Raw genomic sequence first — 18,695 nt, 5'->3', positions numbered from 1 at the left:
GGAGATGAGCACCCTGGCTGCTGTGAAGCTATAAAGTACAGTAGTGCTGAGAGGAGATGAGCACCCTGGCTGCTGTGAAGCTATAAAGTACAGTAGTGCTGAGAGGAGATGAACACCCTGGCTGCTGTGAGTAAGTAACCAGTGATGACCAGGCATTTGTTTGTGATACAGACCCAGCAAGTAAAGACATTCACAGTCAAGAAGCTGAATCAGAACTTATATGTGACTAGTCTGTACTGTATTTGGTCATCCAACCTTTGCAAGTTTCAGCAATTGCTGTTTGTGTTATAGTACTACAAAGTTTAGTCCTGATACTGCAAAAGACAATTCCATGCATAGAGTGTTGGTTTAACATTTGGACACTGTGCAATCCGAATAATGTACTATAAATAAGGCAAGATACTAAAGGCTGCATCTACAGCATTTATTCGACTGATTCAGAGCCTAATACCCCTTTTACACTGCCGAAAAATACGGGTCAGCGGCGGGTCAGACCCGGATCACCGGCGGTGTAAATAGGGTATATCCGTGTCCATTTACACGGGTCCTCTACCCAGGTCCTGACCTGGGTAGAACCCAGATAGGACCCGTGTAAATGCTGGTGTAAATGGTCCCGCAGCGGGTCCACAGCGTGCAGCGCTGGGAAAGCTGTGCCCAGCTGCTGCGGGAGGGGGGGGGTCCCTGCGCCCGCTGAGGGGGGGTACCTGTCAGACTGAGGTCGATGTGCGGCGCCACCGCTGTCCCCGGGTGCTGGGAGGAGGGGGGTGTCTGCAGCTGCTGAGGGGAGGTGGGGGTACCGGTCAGCCTGAGGGATAATGTGCGCCGCTGCTGCTGTAACTCCCCCCGGCAGCCGGTCCCTGCGGCGAATCTACAGTCAGTGTCGGCGGTCCCTCCAGTGCATGGGAACTAGTACTAGTTCCCATGCGCTGGAGGGACCCCCGGCACTGACTGTACATTCGCCATAGGAACTTTGCGGCTGCGGGGGGGAGCACCCGGGGACAGCGGCGGCGCACATCGACCTCAGTCTGACAGGTACCCCCACCTCCCCTCAGCAGCTGCAGACACCCCCCTCTGACCTCAGGCTGACAGGTACCCCCCCCAGCCCCTCAGCAGCCGCAGGGCCCCCCTCCTCCCAGCACCCGGGGACAGCTTCCCCCATCTACCCCCTGTTATTCAAGTAGTAGTAATATATTTATAATATTTATATATATATAATATATATTTTTATACCCCCTTGGCAACGAGCAAGCATTTTTAAGGAAAGGCAGGGCTGACCCAGGTTAAGTGTAAATGGTGCAGACCCAGGTCCGACCCAGGTCTAAGTGCTGTGTAAATAGGGTATAAAGCAGGGTCAGACCCTGGAAACTCCAGCGTTCAAAGACCAGGGTCCGACCAGGGTTTTTGGTGTAAAAGGGGTATTAATGACAAAGAGACTGTTTAACTGTCCAAGGGCTTCTTTAAAGAGACGCACAGACTAATTCAGACTTCGGCACCTGTATTCTAAGTAAATGGTGTCAATTGCTATTATTGCTTGAAGAAATTGTAATAAAACCCCTTTATTTCACTGTCACCTGTTTAACTCCTGCCTCTCTGTGAAGAAATCTGAGTTGCCACTTAAGATGTTCCTGAAAGGTAAATCTCTGTAACCTCAGACCTGAGTGTTACATATGGCTACACATCCATTAACAGCCGTGATATTGGGGGAAATTTACTAAATTAAATTTGTAAAAAAAATAGGTGTATTTGTATCCAGAAATACACTTATTTTTGACATTCACTATCCCGAAAATACGGCAATTCGTATTTGCATTGATGTGCTATCAATACGAATAGCCGTATTTTCGGGATAGTAAATGTCAAAAATAAGTGTATTTCTGGATACAAATATGCACTTATTTTTGACATTTACTGTCCCGAAAATACGGCAATTCGTATTCGTATTGATAGCACATCAATGCGAATACGAATTGCCGTATTTTTGGGATAGTAAATGTCAAAAATAAGTGTATTTCTGGATACAAATACACCTATTTTTTACAAATTTCCTTTAGTAAATTTCCCCCAATATGTCCAAAACCCATTGTAACAGGATCACCATCTAATGATTTTTACACTGGGCACAAGTCATTGCAGGCACAGCGTAGCCCAGGACTAGGTGGTGCGATGGAAAAAGGCATATCCCTAAAATACTCAGGCACACCTAGCATTAGAACACAAGATGGAATACAGAATAATGACCGCGCCCAATGGATTACCAAATTCAAATACACCACAGAAACAAAGAGGTGGTCCCTGGCACTGTATCCCCAAAGTGTTGTATATTAAATATAACAGTGGTGTCCCCAACTGGACTCCACTTTGATATCCGTTCCTCCGTCTAGTCGTTTTATCCCAATACTGATAAATGACCTGGGGATCGGTGAACACCCTATGTTCACATAGGGGTTTCTTTGCTCTTTATCGATCAGGAAAGCTGAATTTCAGTATTCACATACGATGACGTGCTGTTGAAGGAGGAGGACAAAGGACGTTATTCTGATTCACTCGGAAAGGCACAATCACTCTCTAATGGACAAAACCATGTGCACTGCAGGTGGGGCTGATGTAACATGTGCAGAGAGAGTTAGATTTGGGTGGGGGGTGTACTTCAAACTGATATCTATATTGCAGTGTAAAAATAAAGCAGCCAGTATTTACCCTGCACAGAAACAATAAAACACCCAAATCTAACTCTCTCTGCACGTGATACATCTGCCCCACCTGCAGTGCACATGGTTTTGCCCATTTTCCAAACAAATTTGTACTGCAATCAGATTTGAATAAGGGCCCAAATGTACTGACCTGTTGCTATAGCCCTATATACACATATAGATTTCTTTAAATCCTCTGTGGTATAGAAATAGTTCATAACACCGAGGGGTCCCAGAGTGGGCGTCCCTTGCAAGTAACACTCACCAAGGTTATGGGCCCTATGTTCATTGAACTGTTACTTTACTGGATCGTCTCCCCGAAAGTAGTCCGCTCCAGTCCTCCATACGACAAAAAAAGTTTTATTTCCAATGAGCAAGCCACATAAAAGTACAATGTAAAAATGACACAATACTGCAGAAAAACATTTTCAGACTAGAAGCAAAAAATTCAACCTGGTGCTCTAAGACTTTGGGGGTACCATCCTATCCGGAAAGAAGATTCCCCAAAAAACAAAAACAAGATGTGCTGAAGAGGACTTACAACAGGTCTTTACAAGCATAGCCAGGTGTGCTCCTCCACAGACCAATGCGTTTTTGGGCTAGGTGTAGAGGTGTTGTACCTGTTCACTATAGAACTGCCTAATCAGCATGTTACAAAACATGAAGTGGAACATATTTCTTAAATATTCCCTTAGTGATATATTCCCTGTGACTCATATCATTGACCAATGTGCGCACAATGGGCCTTATTCTAGTTCACTCTTTCTGACAAAATCCTTCTTAGATGGACAAAACCATGTGCACTGCAGGGGGGGCAGATGTAAAATGTGCAGAGATAATTAGATTTGGGTGAGTTATTTTGTTCCTGTGCAGGGTAAATATTGACTGCTTTATTTTTACACTGCAATATAGGGTACTTATGTATTATCTGGGCTCCCATGTTAAATGCACCCCATTTTTTCATACCCCTTCTATCCAACTATGCATGGAGTTGATTTTATATAGTGTGGCGAGCACAGCGAGCCACCGTGCCCGAAGCGTGGCGAGCGCAGCGAGCCCCGCGAGGGGACGCGGTCTCGATAAGAAAAAAGGGAGCCCAGATATTACATAAGTACCCAATATAGATCTCACTTTGAAGTAAAACCCCACCCAAATCTAATTCTCTCTGCACAAGTAACATCTGCCTTACCTGCAGTGCACATGGTTTTGTCCATCTAAGAAGGATTTTGTCAGAAAAAGTGAGCTAGAATAAAGCCCAATAGCCATTTTGCGACTGCATCCGAATAAACCTCAATGAGTGCAGCTTTGGGAAGAGTAAGAACAACAGAAAGGGTTTTTCAGCTAAAACAGAGAGAGTTAGCTTGTGGGGTGGGTGAGACAAAAAAAAAAAAGGGGAAAAAGAGGTAAAGCTGAGAGCAAACAGAATAATGAAGAAGGAAAGGCACATGAGGGAAAGGATGGAAGATAGAACACACAGGACAAAGGAGGTCTGAGGGGACAATGCTGTTTGGTCAGGGAAGGCGGACTAAGAGCCATGGATGGCTCACAGCAGAAAGTGATAGAACCTGCGCTTTAAACGGTCTTGAGGATATGGTTAGTGCATGCTTGTTTGAATATATACAGCTAGTTAAACATTTTGTAATTAGGGCTAAATATTGCTATGGGGCCCACAAAGGTCTAGCTGTGCTCCTAAACTATCTCTTGGGGATCCCTTCTGTTACCATAAGTCAAGATCCATCTTGGTTATAAAAGGATTTCTAGAACTTTATAAGCCAAACTGACATTTCCTGTCCTGCGTTATCTGACATAATTATTTACATGAAACGATCTTACATGCCCAAAGGATATGGATTCTTGCCTAATGGCTTTTAGCTACATAAATATATGTTGTTTGAAAACCTAGGAGTCTTATAAAAAGACACTGTACTTCAGCAAATGTATCTTAAGGATCTTTGTGTACTTGACACGGATGCTTGCCACTCCCACAGAAGTCTGCTAAATTATTTCGCTGGAGGCTACATCATTCTCTCCATTTGTTGGGAGTTGACGATGGAATGAATCATTCACAGAAGTGGATGGAGCTTAGCGGTGCTGAGCCACAGCATGTTGCTCTAGTCTTTGATGCAGACTGGTTGGACTTGTTCCTGGGTGACTGAAGAACCGGTTTGACTGGCTTTATATGCCAGCAAATTCTGGTATCATTCCATGTTACACAGAATGTAGAAACCTGCCCAGCGAGTTGAATGAAAGGTATATTAGGATATCTATTGCACATTGTATATATACAAGTAGCAGCTTCGCTGACACATACACACCAGCAGCAGCTGCTGCCCCAGGATGGTCAAGGCTGTATCCCACCTTAGTATATAAGGCCATAGTGATCATACCACAGCAGGATTGGACAACATACTGGTAAGTCAATAAACATTTTGGGTTTGTTGTTTTTACTTCCTAAAGTTTAGTTGTATAGTTTTGTATTTGAAATATTACAAATGATGTAATTATATTTAATTCTATGCATTAGAGAAACATCAATGTTATTGGCATTTTTTTGTTTTAATGGCACTGGACAAGATACGGTCAACACATTGTGGGCTATGAATGTGCACTGCATGATGGACACTCCGTACTATAAAAAAAAATAAGGGAGTGAATAATACACCATGAGAACCAAAGAGGTGATTTGACAGGCCAATAGCGTGAACAGTAAATGAGGGCCTTATTCAGCGATAAACGCAAATACATTTGCAGCTGCACATTTTTACGCTATGGCTGTGTGAAAATACACAGCGGTCTGAGTTCGACTAAAATGCCCACGGTCGGCATTGCAAATCCCAGTGGATGTGTACAAAGCTGCAGCATCCGTTGCATTTCAGACGATTATTGAAGTTCTTAGTAGCCCTGTGGGTTCACAGCATGATCACGGGAAGTAAGATGGAATAGACATTGCAGCTGCTTTTGGGATCACAGTTGCAGCCTCAAACATGCCTTCAATAGGGTTACAACATGCCTGTGTTTTTACCACAGCTCCCCATTATCTCTCCCAATTGGTCCCTGACTGTCAGTTACTTTGTAAATAAATCATTTCTGCAACCACATCACAAGATCATTGTAGCAAATGTGCAGTACCACTGAGATGTCTGCGCAGGCAGCCGATAATGGCTCTCAAATGGGTTTGGGTACGTCCCTGACCAGTCCTATTAACCCCAGGACTCCTGTATTATGCTCAAGATGAACGATATAGAAAGGAATGAAGGCAAGTTTTGTCATGTCTGTGTGTCCTGAACATTCTGTAGCACAGGACAAACGCGGCAGCATATCGTGTTTTCTATGTGTGTATGTATTATATAATATAATATATATATATATATATATATATATCTTTACCCCATCATAATTCACCACATGCTAATGAAGTGGCATACGGTGTCCATGTCGACATAGACATAATAAAAAAAAAAAAAAAACTTGCGTCAACCATGTCGACCTTAAGCTAGTGTCAACCTTCTGTCAATGTCAACCATTTTTAGGTTTGGACCTAGTGACTGTTGACCTAGACATTGGGCAGTACTCAATACAGCGTGCAATGCTGACCGCTCACTGTGACAGCTTGCATGGTCAGTACTCAACGGACCCCCTGCACACGCCGTTTCCACCTCGCTGGGTTTTTACAGCGACGTGGAAATGGCATGTGCGGCCGTTAAAACAGCGAGGCTAGCTGTTAAATGCTGCAGGCTTTTTGCATTAGCCGCGAGCCTTGCAGTTTGGGGAAATCCTCACCGTCAGCTGACAGCGAGGGTTCCCCCGGAACGTCGAATAGGGTAAGTGGCCGGCGTGGGGGTTAAACGGCGAGGGTCGCTTGTTTTCGGCGATCCCAGGCGGTTAACCACCTCGCCAGCCGCATTGAATACGGCCCATTGTCGACCCCCATAACCCTACAATAAAGCCTATAGGAAAATATTAGAGGTTTATCAATTAAAAATGTAAATGGGCCAATATCTTATGTACATTTTTTTATTCATAAACAAAAACAATTTGCGTACTACCAATATTTCAAATATTCACCTTGGACTTGCAGTCTTTTCATATATTACTTATGCTGATTTTGTTTCTGATTAATTTAGTGAAAAATGGAGAATGTTATAGTTTCTAACGTCTATCAATTTTGATAGTGCTGTAAGTGGTTTAGCGTAATAAACACTGTATAATAAATGCAATTCTCAGAAATGATTGAAGGGCTCACCGATGTATTTGCAATAACTACAAAGTGTGATCTGGAGGTTCCTCTCTTTATCCAGTTACTGCTGGGTCAAATGTTTTGACTCCCATTGCCAGGATTTGCTGCATATTCTGAAATAGATGACACAGTTAAACAAGTCCATCAAATATCAGCATTTCATTCTTCTATTATTACTGACCAAAGTGTACAAGTATTTTGTAAGTGTAAAAGTAAATCCCCTAAAAAAGGCAATTTGGACCTCTTATATATAATATACTAAATTGACCCAATTGCAATATTTTCACAAGTAATTTACTGTTTTAGGGTCTACTGAAAGAAAATACAAATCTAGGTTAAAAAAAAACAATATTGGAACTGGATGTGACAAATGTGGTTTGTGCATATAGAACGTGTAATAGAGCTGAGTTGTAAATCGAGCAATTGAAGCTATGAAAGAAACACAGCTGATAATGAGGTGAATACTAGGGAATTTATTTATGAAGAGCTGGGAATTAAACCCAATGTTTCTGAGTTTGCTTATGCCAGAACTGTAAAAGGGCAATACTTAGTAGCAAGATACAGCTACTGTAGTAAAGCCTTTTAAATATCTGGCATAAACACTCTCATACCCCTTTCACGCTGCAGCTCTTAACTGGTATATTGCCGATTTTTTTGCCTTTTAAACCGGTTAGAGCTGCAGTGTGAAAGCACCAGTCTGCATTTACCGGTTACAAATAACCGGTATTTGCAAAAGGGTAAAAAGCCTACACGGTTCCGTTTTTCATGCAGTGTGAACGGCTCTGAACCAGTATATAGGACTCAGGCAGTAGCTATGAGAGCACAGTGCATATGTAATGAGCGGCTCATTACATATGCACATATGTAATGAGTGGCTCATTACGCATGCACTACGCTGTCTTATAGCTAGTCTGTCCTGCTTTCACACTACAAACCTGCTTGAGACCCGGTATTTATGTGCGGTGTGAAAGGGGTTTAAAACGGTAATATACCCTTTTAAATACCGTTTCAAAATACCGAGTCTCAAACGTTTAGGCAATGTGAAGGCAGTACTAGAGTCTTCTTAAATAAACCCCTAGGTGGACCATGTATCAACAGATCATTAAATCCAGTGAAAAGGACAGATATCGATGAATATAGGATAATCCCTATGTATCAATACCTGCAGCCTGCGATCGCTATGGGGAAGTTACTTACAACATATTTATTAAGAGCAGGGTCATTACTGGCACAGACAGTAGTCCTCCTTATGTTTTCACATTTCTGGTGAAGAAATGATGAAAAATATTTTCTAGTTCAATTATGAATAGGGACCTAGATCGCAGATCCCATACAAAAAACACAACCTACACTTCCAAAGAACTGGAAACATAGCTTCCAAGAATTAACTGCCAGTGTGTGACTTGGAAGAAGACAATCAGGTTTTGCACTGGTGATATAGGGGTAAATTTAGTAAAATGGGAGTTCTATTTTACAGACCTTATTCTGGTTTACACGCAGCGCTGCGAAGTTGGCAGCACTGCGTATGATGGGGGTGTTTCTGTGATGGAGTTATCCAATCTAGTCACAGACAGGTCAATTCCCCAAGAGACTGTGAGACAGAGTTACACCATACATTGAACGATCGGTAGTTGATATAGTGACTGCTCTGGTGAGCTGACCTTGGTGGTAGTGTCTGATGGCGAGTGGCAGATTTTGGTGGACAAAATCACTACATGAGGGAGTATATGCAAAGTGAAACTTGCAGCAGCTATCCTCTCTGTGATTTAACTGACTTAGCAGGGGATTCTGCGTAAAACAAAAAAAAATCTGCCTGGTCCATACAGGCAAAAAGCCCAAATGCGGTTTGATCCCTTGCATTGGCTTTTGTAGCAGAGCTAGCCCCCTTTCCTTGTTGGCAGCTCTGTCACTGACTGCTGTAAATGTTTTCATCAGTGTTTTAGGCACTTAGACTAGTCAACGGTGCCATAGACTTGCAATCTGTTCAAATAGAACCTATTTATAAACAATGTCCATCTGATAACAGGATTGAAGTGTACAGTCTACCTACTGAGACATCATAAAAAAAAAAAGTAATAGAGGGTACACACAGTGAGATATGCACTATTTTTCTATTCAATTTTGCTTGCAGAAGCAAATTCGAATCGAAAATGGAATGGGCATCGAATGGTTTTTCTACATCTGATGCAGATTCCATCCCAATCTGCGCTCCAGTGTAGTGTAAATTGAATAGAAAAATAGTCTTGGCAGGCAAGACTATATAGCACAGATCTGTAAGACATAGGCAGAATCTAATGTGAACACTGGACGCTCAGGTATTCCCAAAGAGAAGATAATCCCTAACTGTTTAGGTCATTATAAAGAAGCCCAATTTTTTGTTTTTAGCCAATAAAAAAGTAAGACATACATCTTCAGCGAAATGTCTTAAAATAATGTGTTTTACAGCTGTTTCAAGTAGAGAGAAATAAAATCTGACACGTTTCCTATCAGAGTAGAAATATTTCTTTGAGATCTCAATGATGGCCTTGAGGCAGTCTACTAGCTGTGTACAGTATAAGCCATTAGGTAGTGTTAGCATTCTCTGCCCTCTGACTAACTTTGTCACAGCACTGTGGTCATACGTTCTTTAAGCAGGATTTCTATTATACAAAATATATATATATATATATATATATATATATATATGTATGTTCTTTTTTTAACAATCTGTTTATTGAGTTTTATCAGCAAACAAACAAACAAACAAACAAACAGGGGGGGATTACAGAAAAGAAAATAAAAGGAAGGGGGGCGTTATACATAGTAGTTACATACATGGATCACAAATGGTAAATAGTATAAAGTAAACGTTAACTCGTCACTCATTTACTCATTTAGAGAGCCAGGCGCGTACTTAGATGCTGCTCAAACAACTGGTTTTAGACGTATAAATAGTGGTAGCGCGCGTAGCAGGAGGAGTATCCTAGATATTAACTTTGCCTATGTCTTCTATATGAAGTATATTGAGAGTAATCATGCAGGTCCCCTTCCTTAACACTCAGAGTCTGGGGAATTTAGAAGGTTAGTATCAACAGGGGTAGTATCCTTAGTTATATGTCCCGTCTCTTCTCTAAACGTAGACCACCCCAGCCACCACAGATGTATAGAGTTAGAGGAGGAGGAATACTGTGCTCCCGCTGTCTCAAAACTGTAGTGTTTCTGGATTTTGTCACATATCGAGTCAACACTAGGGATCCTCTCTGATCTCCACAATTGAGCGATAGCTGCTTTTGTAGCGATCAGAATGTGTCCCAGAATATAAGTTTCGCCTTTGGTTAGGTGGCCTCCATAGAGGTGAAGGAGAGCCGTTTCGGGGTTAGGTTCAATTGGTACACCAATTATTTTACTAATCAAGCCGAATATTGACGACCATAGTGGCTTCAGTACAGGGCAGTCCCAGAATATATGAAAAATGGTACCTATTCCCCCACAATTTCTCCAGCATGATTTTGAGATATTAGGCCATATTTTATGCTGTCGGTCCGGTGTATAGTATGCCCTGTGTATTAATTTAAAGAACATCTCAGCATGGTTGATGCATCTAGACACTCTGAAACACGACTTAAATATTAGGTCCCATTCCTCCTCTTGCAGGGTTCTTTGGAGATCCTTTTCCCATAGAACCTGAGTTTTAAGTTTAGTTGGGCTGTTCTCAGCAACCAGGTAGTTATACCACTTAGAGATTGCTCCCTTCTGGTGTGGGTTGCTAAGTAAATTATGAGTCATTGGGGCAATGCGTGGGGTAGTATTCGGGGGGAGGAGGTATTTTGATAGCCAACTTCTTAACTGTAGGTATTTAAAGAAGTCGCTCCTAGGGATATTGTATGTTTCTTGTAGATAGTTAAAGGGGACTAAGTGGCCATCAATAAACATGTCGCCCAACTTAGTCAGGCCGCTTGATGACCAGTTTGACAATTGTAAGTTTGGTATCAGCGACATCATTGACCGTAGGGTCAGTAGGGGGGCGGGCAGAGTTGTATCTCTGTTTCCTGACAGACTATCGTGCCAGGTCTTCACAGTGGCCCCTATAGATAAGTTTTTAATATGCAGTGAGCGGAAGGAGGGGGGTGGCATCCAGAGTAGATCAGCCAGACTACATGGCGAGGCCTCCGCCTGCTCCAGACACACCCAGGGTTTCGGGGGGTCCTGAGTAAGCCAATCCTTTGCCTGGGAAAGGAGACACGCTTGGTGATACTTTTCAATATCCGGGAATGCAACTCCCCCGGCTGGTTTAGAACGTATTAATACGTGTTTGGCTATCTTTGGTTTTAGGCCTTTCCATACATACTTAGTGAGAGATCTGTTAATCTTGTTGTACATAGTTTTTGGTAGTAGTCTAGGGATTGCCCTGAATAGGTATAGTAGTTTTGGTAGCAATACCATCTTTATTGCTGCCACCCGCCCCAGCCAAGAGACCTCTTGCATCATCCAGTCTCTGGTTAGACCCTCAAAAGCCTTAAGAAGGGGGCCATAATTGCATTCAAAGACGTCTTCCTTGCTGGCTAGATGAATCCCTAGATATTTTAAAGATCTCGTCTGCCATGCATACCTATATTCATCTTTGAGTCTAGTCAGTGTTTCGGGGGGGGGTAAAAAATGGGAGGGCTTCTGTTTTACTTGTGTTCAACTTATAATAGGAGGCAAGGGAGAACTGTGTCAGGATAGTATGTAATGCTGGAAGGGATGTTATTGGGTTTAAAATACATAATAAGATGTCATCTGCAAATAAGCAGATCTTGTGTGATAGATTTCCTAGCACCGGCCCAGATATTAAAATTGATTCCCTTATTTTCGCCGCTAGTGGCTCAATCGCTAGAGCAAAGATAAGCGGGGAGAGCGGGCACCCCTGTCTAGTGCCATTAGTGATGTGGAAGCTCGAGGATAGGCACCCGTTGGAGTATACTTTTGCTGAGGGGGATGAATACAAGGCCAGAATAGAATCCAAGAATCTACCCGTGAAGCCGAACTGGTGTAAAACCGCTCTGAGGTAGCCCCAATGCAACCTGTCGAAGGCCTTTTCCGCGTCCAGGGACAGGAGGAGCAACGGCTCCCCCGCCCTGGAGCAGAGCTCTAGCACATTAAACATTCTACGGGTATTGTCGGGGGCTTGTCTGCCGAGCACAAATCCAACTTGGTCAGGGTCAATGAGTGTTGGCAGTAATGGGCAAAGTCTGTTGGCTACTATCTTTGCATACAGCTTTATGTCAATATTGAGTAAGGCAATCGGCCTGTAATTCTGCACTATGGAGGGGGATTTCCCTGGTTTGGGAATGGTTATAATCTGTGCTGCTAACATTTCCTTGGGGAAAGAGTTTAGGTCAGAAGCTTCATTAAAGACTGTCGTAAGGACTGGGGCTAATTCTGTTTTGAAAACTTTATAGAAGTTAGCCGGATATCCGTCTGGGCCTGGAGCCTTATCACGGGGCATGGAGTCTATAGCCAGGGAGACTTCTTCTAGGGACCAGGGTTCGTTGAGGGAACTACAAGCATCAGAGGACAGTTTGGGCAACTTCAGATCCTTAAGGAATTCTTCAATTAGATCTATTTTTGGCTGGGGTGTTGAAGGGTCATTCTTAAGGTTGTACAAGTTAGAGTAGTACGTGGCGAAAGCATTAGCTATGCCAACCGGGTCCGTAACCTTCTGTCCTTGCTCTGAGGTTATGCTCTGGATTCTTTCTTTAGCTCTTCTACCCCTCAACTTACGTGCCAGCATCCGGCCTGCTCTATTTCCTAGAATATAGTATTGTTGATTAAGTCTTGTAATATTCTTCTGGACTTCAGCTAGGGAGAATTTATTTAATTCCTCACGTGCATTTTTCAGGGATTTTAGTAAGAGACCGTCCGTAGGGTTAGATTTATGTAGTCCCTCAAGTCTTACCACTTCTGCCTCTGCCTCAACAAATTGCTGCCTATATTCTCTTTTTAGTTTCGCCGCCACCTGTATTGCCGAACCCCTAACTACAGATTTAAGAGCGCACCAATGGTTGAATGTTGAGGTATCTCCTGGGGAATTTTCACTTAGGTAGTTCTGAATTGAACTGCTGATCTCCTGAAGTGCCCTTGGGTTAGTTAGTGTTTGTTTACCTAACCTCCATGGCCCGGGGAGGGTACACCTCCCAGTGATGTCCCACGAGATAAAGATGGGGGAGTGGTCTGACCACGTTAGAGGGAGGATATCCACTTTACTAAATGAAGGTAAGGACCATTTATCTGAGATGGCTAGATCTATACGAGAGTAGGTAGAGTGTACATGTGAGTAGTAAGTGTAATCCCTAACCGAAGGGTGCTTGGTCCGCCATACGTCATAAAGATCGTATTCTGCTAGGAGTGATTTAAGGTTTTTGTTAGATTCCAGTTGGGGAGGGTTAGGTAATATAACTGGTTTTCTAGTTCTGTCTACAGTTGGGTCTATAACCATATTGAAATCGCCAAGCAGCAACAAGGCCCCTCTGACGTGTAATTGAATAGCTTCCAGTACCTTACGACAAAACGCTAATTGTTTGGAATTAGGTGCATAGCATGTGGCCAGTGTGACCTCCACGTTGTCTAATAAACCCACTAGAATTAAATAGCGACCCTCTGGGTCTGTGATTTGTTTTGTCAGAGAGAATGTGCAGCCATGGGATAGGATAATAGCAACTCCCGCTTTTTTGACCGGGCCACATGACATATAGCAGTGAGGAAATTTTGCGTTGGTAAAAAGCGGTGGTGCCGATTTTTTAAAATGAGTCTCCTGCACGGCAACTATATGCGCTTTTAACTTGGAGAAGTATTTCAAAGCTACTTTTCGCTTGTGAGGGGAATTTAGTCCCTTCACGTTCATCGAAACGATGTTAACCATAATCAAAGTACATGGTGATGATTAGTCTGAACTTAGAGCACTTTATACAATAAGTATTCACAGCCACCTGGCTTCTACTATGATAACAGTAGGGGATAGGGGGGGATAGTTAACCAGAGAAAAAAAAACATTAAGAAAAGAGAATATGGGGAAACTGAAATGCCCCCTCTTGGGGGCACAATGAGGTGCCATACCATGGCGAACCTAGCGGGGTGGTGGTCGGGGGAACAGGAAAAGCCACCTTCTCGCCTCCTGATATCTACAGTGGGTGTCTAAACAGTTGGCTTATGGCGCCTACCTCTGTTGGGAGTTAGAACCGTGTCTCTGTCTGGGGCGAGATATGAGGAAATACATAAAAAAAAAAAAATGTAACCTTTCTGTAAATTTAGAGCCTAAACTTTCAAACCTAACAGAGAAACAGTGTTAAATGATTATAAAGTCACTATGTCCAATGCTGAATGTAGGCCTGCAACTTATAACATTAAGAAGAGAAAAAAAAACTGTAATATTTACGACAGACAGGGAAGATGTTCATATGATGAGATATAGATACATCGCTGGGAGTGGATGTTCAGTTCTTGGAGCCCACCACGGCCCAGTCCTGCTGGAGGCCGCGATCAGGGGAAGTAGTCGTGGGTGAAGGCCCAGCGATGTTCCATTTAGAGAGGAGTTGTAGTCCATCCTCCAAATTCGTAACCGCTGTCGTGGAACCATCTCGAGTGATCAGCAGTTTGGTGGGGAAGCCCCATCTGTACTGGATGTTCTCCTTTCTTAGGGTTGACGTGATAGGGAAAAAGGAACGTCTCTTAGCAAGAGTAGATTGGGATAGGTCTCCAAATACTTGAATAGGGCCAAGAGAGGTGTGGGTGTCTTCCGAGGGTCTGGCAGCTTTCAGAATCGCCTCTTTAATATGGTAATAGTGCATACGCAGCAGTACGTCTCTAGAGGTACCTTCCGGCGCATTTCTGGCCCTAGGTAGTCTATGTATTCGGTCAATCAGTAGGTCCGCAGCATTCGTTGTTGGGAGGAGCTTCTTGAATAGATTGACTGCATAGTCGTTAAGACTGGAATTTGAAACATTCTCAGGGATCCCTCTGAGTTTAATATTTTGTCGTCTCGATCTGTCTTCCAAGTCTGCAACTTTATCTCTCAGGAGATCCACCTCAGCTTTTAATGCGTCGTGGTTGGAAATCAAGCCATTATGGGAGCTCACCACTTCACCCATTTTGTTCTCTAAGTGGTCTGTTCGACCCCTGATGTCATCAATTGTTTGTTGGAAGGATTGAAGCGTGGAGCGAAATTCCGCTGCTACTTCTTATTTAAACTGCTGTAACAGGAGTTTCATTGACCCCACTGTGAGGGCCTCGGAATCGCCCAAAGTGTCCTGTAACGGGGCTTCCTGAGCGACAGGTCGGGGATCAGGCTTGTACAAATGGGTCGAAGTGGAAGGGCCCATTGCTGGGCTGCTGTTCGGTTTAGATTTAGAAGCTTGGGGAGAGGGCTTAAAGAAAGTTACTGGGGGTGCAGATTTATCTGCCTTGGGTCTTTTGGGAGGCATTGTGAGATTGTAGAGAAGAGGAAAAGGGAGACACCTCAGCAAAGGGAAGGGTCAGTATGGGATGGCTCCACGGGTAGCAAGTGTACTGTATCAACACATTTAGCTTCTTGGATGCGGGAAGGGGCTAATGATGCTTTAAGCGTGCATGTGAGGTCCACTAGGGTTAACCCAGAAGAACTGCGGCACCTCTGGCGATGAAGTACTTAACCGGACCCTGTACTGTCCATTGTGGTGCTGCATAACAGGTGATGCTTATGCAGGTTGTCCTAAAGGCATCAGCCTTGGAGATAGTAGGTTGGTTGGAGGGTAACACACTGTACAGGGTCTTTTGTTTAACACTGTAGCCCCAGGTAGCTTCAGGGTTGCCCCATAGGGTAGGGGATCCACTATCTGTTGTTGCTAGTGTGAGTGCTGGGATGCAGTAAACCCCAGTAGTGTAAGTGGCAGCTGGGGGTGCAGGTCAGAGGGTATAGAGGGTGTCCCACACTTCACTTACAGTTGTTTGGTGGGGTCAGCTGGGGTGCCGTATTCAGGGGGCTCCAGCGTGTAGCTGGGATCTGCAGTGCCCCGATCCAAGATGGCCGCCGCTTTTATGAAGCAGAGGGAGTGCTGCTGGTGTGTTGGGAGGCCTCTGCTGCGCTCCCACGGCGTTCGGCCGCTGACTATCGGCCCTGGAGCCGCTTCGCGGGTAGAGGTAAAAATTGAGGCCCCGGCTTCTCCCGGAATGTAGGCCGCAACCTGCGGGGACTCCAGAGAGGTCCCCCGGCTCTGCGGCTCAGCTCCCCTGACAGAGGGGGTCCTGGGCAGACTAGTAGGGGCTGGCAGTACAATAATATAAGCGCTGGGCACAGATTGAGGGCTTAGAGAAGGGGAGCCACAGTAATCCGCGTCTTCTCTCCTCAGCGTCCAGGCCACGCCCCATATGTATGTTCTAATTTAAGCCATAAGAATAAAAATAACTGACAGAGTTACCAACAACCATACTTTTCATTGTGAAAGTGATTAAAAATTTACATTGTTTAGCAAAAAATGAAATAGCATGTCATTCATTATCAGCAATCTCCTGAAATTGGCATTTGGGTTGATGCATATATATGTACACACGTACACACACACACACACACACACACTGAATATTTATTTATTTCACTTTTCCTAACTAAGCAAATGTTAAAGTCTCTATGGTAAAGTCTTGAGTCCTGTTGGAGAAAGTGCGCTATATAAATAAAACTTACTTACTTACTATATATAACATGAATTGCAACTGCTGTCTATGTAACTGCATATCTTTGTTTTGGTCAGCCATGTCCATTTATATAGGAGATGTGCAAATTTCATGGAAAGTTAAATATTTACCTAGAAAGCCCAGTTGTTTAGCTTTAAACTATTCTTTAACCTTGCTTGTAGCTCAAGTTTAAAGGACATTTTTACTTAAAATAAAAGTTATGCCAAGTACACACGGTTCCATTTAGTCTATTTTTCTATTCGATTTTGCTTATATAAGCAAATCGAATGGAACGTTTGTAAGCAGCATTCGATCCCTTGCGCGGCCCAGTGGCATCGAATTTGAATAGAAAATAGACTGTGCAGGCAAGACTATATACACGTTGAGTATCCCTTATCCAAATATCCGTTATCCAAATTATTCGGAAAACCATATTCTCCAAAATGTACTTTTATTTTTCGCTAAAAACCTACTGGCTACATTTGTAATGGGCACTACTGGGGAAATAACATGTAACTGGCACTAAATATGTGCAAGGACATGATTGCTTGGCATTCAAATTCAGTGTCTGAGATTGTACACAAACTTTGTTTCAGGTTTTAAAGCATTGTTTTATGCACAAATAAAATATATTTGTGTGTATTTCATGTGTTTGATGTGATTATACATCACAAACATAAATGCAAGACACCTCAAGTTACCTCATTCAAATAGAAAAATATTCCAAAATACAGAATAATCCGTTATCCAAAATTCTTCTGGTCCCAAGAATTTTGGATAAGGGATACTCAACTTGTAGTACAGATCTGTAGTATATAGTCAAATCAAATGCATTTTGCTTGTCATTCGATTTGATCCCAATCAAATCAGGATAGAATCACAAGCAAAATTGCATCATGTGAACACCCCATTTACTATTCCAGATGTGTAATTCTGTAATAATACAGGTCGGGTCTTTATCCATGTATTCCAAAAACCTAAATATTCTGAAAACCGTGGTTTTTCAGAATATTTCGTGTTTTGTTTTTGGCCCCTTTTTTCATACTTACCTCGTCCCCTGATGTCCACAGCGGCCTTCAGGATCCTCTTGAGCGGCATCTCCGGTCCCAAGTGTGCCGATGCTCCGGCATCGAAGTTTGTTTCTTTTGCAGCCACCAAATTCTGGGCTACGCACAGACTGCACACACTGGAAAAACATTTGATGGTGAGTGTCTTGCGAATAGAGTTGCAGCTAAACGTCAATCCCGCTAATTTTTGCATGCCATGCTAAGCAATTTGCAGGATTGAATGCAGTGGGAAGATCACATCTACACACAGCTCTGCCTGGTCCTATACAGAGAATATCACATACACGGGGGCTCTGCACATTCCTATACAGAGAATATCACATACACTGGGCTCTGTACGGTCCTATACATTAAATATCACAGGAGCTCTGCACATTCCTATACAGAGAATATCACACACACGGAGCTCTGCACGAGCCTATACAGAGCATATCAATGGGTATGGGTAAAATCCGGAATCGGATAAGACACCGGAATGCCGGACTGGACATCAAACTCTGCATTCCGGAGCTTGTAGTATCCGGTCCGGGTGTGTCCTGTCCGGGGGTGCTCCATCTGATGAGGCTGCTCTCGCACCTGTCACCTGGGAGAGGAGAGGGGGGAGAATACAGCCTCACCGCATGGTCCGGGGGTGTAATAAAAACTGGAACGTTCCAGACCACACGGGGAGGCTGTAATCTCCCCTTCCCCATGTCCCTGGTGTGAGCAATCACAGGCATCCCCCCGGACAAGACACCCCCCGCATGGGACACCCCTCGGACCAGACACTATAAGCTCCGGAATGCAGAGTTTGATGTCTGGTCCGGCGTTCCGGTGTCTTATCCGGGTCCGGTTTTTACTTAGTCCCCATATCAATTACACTGAGCTCTGCTCTGCACTGCACCGGTCCAATAATAATGTAAACCAATAACACGGTCCACAAGCAGTGTGCACTATGGGATATAGTATGGCAGACATACAGTATACAGTGGCACAGCAGGACGCCTAAGAGCGAAGGCCTGGCCGGGGGCGGCAGCAGCAGTGACGGCGACGCACCAG

At 43.6% G+C, this 18,695-nt stretch overlaps 1 long non-coding RNA gene across 3 annotated transcripts; it reads right to left on the bottom strand.

The window, feature by feature from the left end:
* Positions 1–3,047: 3,047 nt before the first annotated feature.
* Positions 3,048–18,694, bottom strand: LOC146080348 (uncharacterized). 3 transcript variants are annotated; one of them, XR_014474858.1, is made up of 3 exons: positions 17,640–18,694; positions 6,934–7,040; positions 3,048–4,917 (listed from the first exon to the last, which is right to left on the bottom strand). It is a non-coding gene; the product is annotated as an uncharacterized LOC146080348 (long non-coding RNA). The 3 variants fall into 3 exon arrangements; XR_014474856.1 differs by lacking the exon at positions 3,048–4,917 and having other exon boundaries at positions 6,587–7,040; positions 17,640–17,776; positions 17,983–18,694; XR_014474857.1 differs by lacking the exon at positions 3,048–4,917 and having other exon boundaries at positions 6,587–7,040; positions 17,640–17,776; positions 18,617–18,687.
* Position 18,695: the final 1 nt, after the last annotated feature.

This window comes from Crinia signifera, chromosome 5, assembly GCF_055691185.1.
Source record: "Crinia signifera chromosome 5, ASM5569118v1, whole genome shotgun sequence".
Taxonomy (NCBI): Eukaryota; Metazoa; Chordata; class Amphibia; order Anura; family Myobatrachidae; genus Crinia; species Crinia signifera.
The sequence above is the reverse complement of the archived record's forward strand: the minus strand, read 5'-3'. Positions and strand labels throughout refer to the sequence as shown.